A 7,587-nucleotide genomic window follows, 5' to 3' on the forward strand; every position below is an offset into this window, starting at 1 on the left:
CATTTATAGAAACTAAACAATATTTTATAATTATAATCAATAATTTTTTTTTAAAAAATTCAATCCGAGACGTCCTCTGCGCTTGTAAGGACAGCACTTTTAAATGCGGAATATTATACAACGGAAAAGTTGCAAATACGTGCAGTTTTAGTCAAACTTGATCTCTGGAGATATTTAGGTGCATCGTGACGATGAGATATTTAGACGCAGAATTGTTCAGGGACAGGTGCTCAAGCTACTAAAAGGGCCAGATTGTGGCAGTTTAATATGTCTGTAGTAATTTGGCAAAAAATAAAGTCCTGAAACATGTTGCGCTGGATCACGTAAAGGAAGGTGAGATTATACGCGGCCTCCAGAATAACTATTTTATTTTATTTCGTTGTGTCATTCAAAGAAAGAAATGGGTTTGCAATTTTTCAGACAGTACAGTTTTACAGGCTGCCAAATTCTTACGAAATTTTTAGATTTTCCCTGGAAACTGATGAAACTTTGCAAGAAGATCAATCAGAAAGAGTTAAATTGAAAAAGTCGACCAAAGTATAATGTATTCCAAAAGCAATTCTAATAATTCTAATAAACACAGACGAACAAAAAAGGAAAAGTGGCTGTTATAATCGTGGGCTTTGTGCGTGAAAATTTTTAAAGTAGAACATTTTAAAGCGATGTATAAAACAAAATACTCTATCGTCTAGGAGTAAAAAAAGGAAAACTTACTTTATACAGTTTGCGAGCATTCGTATCGAATGCACTCTATATAATCTTCTATTTTGTACCGTAGGCCCACCTCCAACATGAACATCGGGCTGCTAATGGAAACATTGACTCCATAATACGAAACGCTGAACGCAACGCGCAGCCACTAGGCCAAGAGCTTAAAAGGGGCCATAATTAATCCGCTAAAAAAGCCAATGAAAATAAATTTAAATACTTTACAATTTCTTTTTTTTTTTAGTAAAAGTAGTTTTTTTTTGTTGCAATTTTTTATTTTTGTGTTTACAAAAACAATTTCTTTTAAACCCAAAATTTCCATGTATTACAGAAAATAAAAAAATTCGCATGCACTGTTATGTCCTTGATAACTGAAATCTATTGCTCTGCTGCGTTTTGTATATAAACACTTTTACGGTATATGCAATCAGCATAGACATAAGTAGAGTATGATACATGTAAGTATGACTATGCATGGGTCAATGAAAGTATGAGTTCAAAGGTAATGTAAATGATACTAGTTCAAATATGAAGGTATGAGTGTGTTCCAGTGTAAATTCAAGTATGGGAGGACTTACATCGTGTGAATATAATATAACGAAAGTACAAGTAAAAACTTACCATACCTTACCAGACCCAACGAAATAAATATATGGCCCGACATTTTGTTCGAAATTCAAAATAAGAAATTTTCATTTATCTATTTATTTTATTGACATTGCACAAAACTTAAACATCGTTCAGAGTAACAGTTGTGTGCTTTATATATAGATGTGCTAAACGTAATTATGTTAAACAATTGTATGTATTAATTATCAGTTAGTCAACAATCACACGGAAGTGTGATTTTATAACTATTTTCTATACTTCTCGAAGAGAATAGTTAAAACTGATCATTTCGCAATGTTATTCTTTCCTTACCTTCTATTACATTTGTCGTATTTCAAAAAAAAGCTTTATCTTTGTGGTAGGGTAATCAGTAGAGGCATAATACTTACCGATTGGGCGCACATCCACTAGGTTCCGGCCACGCCCATACCTGTTTGCCTCTTTTCTTCTGGCTGTCACCGTCTTGAGCCGGTAGGAGACACCCTATAGATGTTGTTCATTTAAATTCATCATCCATTTTACGTTTCTGAAGTTATCTTCTCTTAATTTATTGCGTGGACCTTGGCATTATTTGTTGAATCCAATACTTACATAGCTAACTAGCTAGAGGCGTAATAGCCGTACGTAGCTATATGGGAAATAACGTATCGTTCTCAATAGTAGTAAGATGATATAGACAAATAATGTTTGGACTACGTATGGTACGAATTGAAAGTAAGCCTCTGTGCAAATGCTACTAGTTTATGACGGAACTCGAAGGAAATAGATAAGGTTTTTAAAAGAAGAAAATTAATTTAGCTAAATTTGGGTCCCGGTGGTTTACGTTTTAGTTTCCCTTCCATAAGAGTCCTTCCACGGAAATTATGCTCTTCGATCGAAACCCAAGGTATAATTGTTGAGATTTCATCATAAAAATCTAAATGAAGAATTGTAATGTGGTGTAGTATGTCTAATCGGTCGGCTTTGTTTAACTATTATGCTCTTGTTTGTTTTCTATTAACTACGTATAATAATGCATTTTTTTCAAGACATTAGTACAGTAAACTCAGTTTCCCTTGTATTTATTATAACAACAACAACAACAATTGGTTTTAAACAAAATAATGTAATTAAAAAAAAATTAACCTTTTCAATAATAGTGCTTCTCACCTACTTTGATACCAAAAGTATAAGTCACATGTTTACGGTACACGTTTAATAATTGATATAAATTTTTGAAAAGTTTTCATTTCTTAAATATATTCGAACAAAAATTTCAATTGAATGAGTCCACAATCAATCCCTTGTAAAATAACATTAAATTATTATTCTCAATCTGACCAAATTGAATTATTCTCTATCCGACCAAGTTCAAACAGGCTCTCAATCCGACCAATTCACACAGGCTCTTAATCTGACCAAATTCAATTATTTTCAATCTGACCAAATTCAATTATTCTCAATCTATATTAGTATTAGTTAGTGTATTAGTTTTTTTACTTTAGAGCTATTTTGTGTCTGCTTCTGATGAAATTCAATGAAATCGGACTAAGTAGGAGAATTTTTATACAAATACATGTTTAATTATTGAGAAGTGGAAACAAATGTGGACGGTTATTCTCAGGTGTAGGCAATTTTTATACGTTTATTCTCAGATGTTATTATTATTAGGAGAGCTGGCATATAAAAGGCAGACACAAAATATAGTTTATAAACTGTCTATGGCATGTATTTGTATACCTTACAAAAACGAAAGTAAACCTACGCTCTTTTGTTGAATAAAAAAGTACACAGAACTGGATTTTTTCAGATAAATTTCAGTATATTTTCAACTTACTTTACTGCTTTACCAATTGAAAGCATTTATTGGCCAGAACTTTCGATATATTTTTTTGTTATTCTCCATCTCTCTCTCTCTCTCTCTCTCTATATCTCATTATTTCCATACACATCTCTTTAAATTTCAAAAGCAATGCCGCATGGGAGCAGGAAAACGTACTAAAACAAAAGGTAGAAGAACGTTTAGAAGCGACTACCAAAAGTACCAAAGCATTCATCCGCTTATAGGACTAAGCCATTGATATACTTACTTAAAAAAATTAGTCTGTATTTGTTGACCACTTCTTGAATTGAAAAAGAGTCTACGAATTTGGTCACATCTGAGAGCAATTGAAAAAGCGAATCTGAATTTGGTGGTAATTGAGTTGATTTGAAAGACCTAATCTGTATTTGTTGACAATTGAGAAAATATTGAAAAAGTGACTAAGGCACTGTTAATGCTTATTTACAACAAGCAAAAAGAGTAAATAAATGCAAGATTCGCAAAATTAGAGTTTTGCACAATTAAATAAAGTATTTCTTGACTCTAAAATAAACCACAAATTTGTTTATAAAGAAAGCAAGCACTATATGTGGAGAATGAAGAGATCACAGAGTTGCTTTTAATAAGTAATAAATAAACAAATAAGAGAAATGGTGAATAAAAAATCGCTCTCGTCTGTTAAATGGAACGAAATAACATTTCTTGACAATATCTGTTAAATTGGACGAAATAACAGAATCTGGACGACAATATCTGTTAAATGAGACGACGTGCTGGAAAAATTCGTAGCGAGCGCAATTGTAATAAAAAATAAACATTGTTATGAAATTCGCTTTTCTAAGATACAGTCCGTATCACTGGATCGCGGATGTTTTGTTCAAGAGAAATACACTTTAAAGATCTTTTATATTAACTAGGTTTGAGATTTTCGTAACAACATATTTGCATTTGTTGTTTGTATAAGATTATGTGGGTTACACTCATGTTTGCTGTTTTGGATACCATTCAACCATGATACCGGATTGTCAACCCAGATTATTTGCAGCAACTTTCAGATTTTTAGTTCGCTTTCAATCTCAATAGTATCCAAGAAGAATGCAATGAGAATTTCTGCTGAGGTTAAGTGGCGCTCTTAAGAACTGTGTTTTTTATTCCCTATGGTATTTACATCATACAACAAAAACCTACACATGCAAATCCCAATCTTTCGTCTGCGTTGTTTTAAGTCATTTATGGTAACTGCTTGGTGGCGCATCACCGTCTGCCTCTAGTATTAACTATTATGGTGCCTAAAATTTTAGAAAAAATGTACCTCGTAATCAAAACCACAATTTTTTAAGTACCAATGACCACACAATTGATCGGCTATAATTGTATCCTTGTGCCCAGGTGCAGTATCGAGACGATAATAATGGTCATTCCAGGGTTTTTCTTCTAATGCATGTTTTCCTTTTTCCAAAATATCTTGATAACGCAAAAAATCATTAGGTTGATTCAATAGAGAAGCCGTAGTTACCATTCATAGCTGCACACCAAAGACCTGAACAGTAGGCGCTGCATACATAAAGATAAACTCAGCAAATTAAACTCGATGAAATATGATTACAATTACCTAGAATCTTAACCCACGAATCATACGTTTGATCTAGCATCTTACTGTTTTCAAATAAGGGAAGACAAATCAATGTGCTTCAATCTAATATTACGCAGTGAAAGTGGTAGGGCAGGATTCCATTGCAAAGCAGGCAAAACAAACAGCAGGAAGTCCCGGTGAGCAGACAGCAACAGATCAACATAACATCTATAACTAGGAAGACAAACTACCGACAAGTGTTCAAGAGTTGGTCTAACTAAAGATGTACATAAGCACGTGGTGACATATGTCATTGAATTCTTTAGACTATGTTTTTATAAACTCTAGAAGGGACTTATCTTTATTAACTGAAAAGTATATATGAATATCAAACTTGAGTATTGAGTTGAAAATAACCTCTAAGTCTTTGTAATTGCAGAGGTTTCGCAGGATGTGATTGTCACACCATAATAAGAAGACAACGCATTACACCACGAAAGGAACATCTTCTTGCATTTTTATGAATTCAGTACCATACAACTGATTTAACCCAGGTTCACAAAATCAAACTGAAGAAGTTTACTGCTACTTATTAAGTCAAAGGAAAGGGAGAGGTTAACGTAGTCTGAAGTTTGAATTGTAGTGTGATCGCATCTCGTTATATGCATCCACTTTAAAGTGTGACAGAATTATGCAAATTCAGCGTAATTCTTTTGCAAAAGCAAAAACAAACATTATGTCACACTTCAACTGGCTGAGTATTGCATTACGAAATGGCGCCCCAATTAAATTATTGATTACGTTAGCATTATAATACCTGTAGAACAGCCGGGTAAAAACTTAATAAAGCAATTGGTTTAACAAAATTTATTATAAGCGTATCACTCCGCTGCATTAACAAAAGGCGTTCCATCCGCCTAAATTTTATAGGGATCATCTTATGCCGAACACGTTTGGCATTTTTAAGAGACGGAGTGACCTGGCGCATTGAAGCCGAGCAGCATAGGGAAATCTTCTACACAGCATTACACCAACAACACATGGTCACACTTGGGAAAGATTCACAGGGAATCTTTCTCAATAAAATATTTGTACGCACATCACCCAACATAAGTTCAAATTTATTACAGAGTATTCAGGAAGCTCATATAGTATAAATAAAAGCGGGCCAAGATGACTGCCGTGAAGAGCACAAAAAGTAACATGAGTTGCATCATTAAATTAATCCAGTTCATTCATTCCTTGAGAAAAAAAAGATATTAATTTAATCTATGAGATTTCGAAATATTTGTTTCGGGCTTACCTGCATATTTAGTGCCTGTGTGGAGCAGTTGACATGCGGAGAATTTAGAGCCACGTGATGTTGGAGTTTTTTTTCTCTCTGAAATTTATTCCGGACAGCAGCGTGACCAGCACGAACGGAGGCAAATTTGTCCGATGCAGCACACCTCTGCTGCACGATCCCATTGTCCAAAAAAAGGCATGCCGTGTCACTATTATCGCCTTCTCGCGATTGCCTATATCCTCCTCGACCATGCGTTGATTCAAGGACGCGTAGAAGACCTCGTACGCTTTCTTAAGCGTTTGAGTCCCAGACGGTATTGAAAAAACACTGTCGAAGAATCCCAAGCAGCGCGATCGCGCAGTTTAGATTTCATGTCGAGAAAACCCAGACGGTATTGAAAAAACACTGTCGAAGAATCCCAAACAGTGCGATCACGCTTGTTTAATTTTATGTCGAGAAATACGAAGCGGCGCCGTAGCGCTTAGTTTTATGTTGAGAAATACAAAAATTATAGAAAAAACAACACCAAAACAACACGGCCTGCGCTTTAATATCGTAGCACAGGTTGTTGATGGGGAGGTAGTCCTCCTCAGCTGTGACTCCTTCTGCCCAGCATTTATCCTGTAGGATCCTCAGTCTTTTAACCTGCGCCGTTATTTCTTCGGACGATCGGGTCCCTTCCTGTTGTTGAGCGCCAAGTTGCTGAAAAACCTCTCCAACAGGTCCTGGCTTTCCCTGTACGGCGCGATGGTTATTTATTTATTTATTTATTTATCCTACTTATACTAGAAACTCAACAAAACAAATAACAGTCGAGTTCAATTGGCTCTTAATGCAAAACTTATATTAATTAATTAAGTATAAGTATAATAAAACAAATAAGAAGAAAAAAAAAGAAAAAGAACAAAAGCATGTACACTATCAGCATAGGGACACACTTACAACCGGTACAGGACCAAATTGCAAATGAACCCCTAAACCATCGCAAACATGCACAAGCCTGGCAACCGATAATAAATTGTCAATAATTCATTTTCGAAACGTGACGATTTTTTAGGATAAAAGCTAATTTAAATACGACATAGTTAAATCGCGCGTATTAAGCAATGTTGCTTTAATGGACTTTAAAGAGTCCGATAACGAGAATAAGTGGTAGACGTCATTTCGGTTCTTGCAAACGACTCTGAGCGGATTGAACAGCTCATAATTAAACTTACACTGACTAAGCTTAACCAAGATGAAGTGCCTGGAGAAGCGGTTAGGGACATTAAAGCTTATTTCACCAAGTAATGAAGGCGAGTCAATAGCACCATTTATTACTTTAATTAGAAAGGAAACGCCAAGAACAAATCTACGTTTCTCAAGAGACAATAAGGATAACAGAAGCAACCTATTTTCATAGGGAGGAGCAGAGGCAATCGGATCCCAACCCAAATTTCTAAGGGCAAACAGCAAGAATTGCTTTTGAACAGATTCTATTGAATCTACATAGCACCTATATGAAGCAGACCACATAACTGAGGCACACTCGAGTGTGGGTCTAACCAAACACATGTACAGCCTCTTCGTAATGTAGGGATTATCAAGCTCTTTGGACCACCTTTTTATAAA

The sequence above is a fragment of the Glossina fuscipes genome, unplaced genomic scaffold (assembly GCF_014805625.2).
Source record: "Glossina fuscipes isolate IAEA_lab_2018 unplaced genomic scaffold, Yale_Gfus_2 111, whole genome shotgun sequence".
In the NCBI taxonomy this organism is placed as follows: Eukaryota; Metazoa; Arthropoda; class Insecta; order Diptera; family Glossinidae; genus Glossina; species Glossina fuscipes.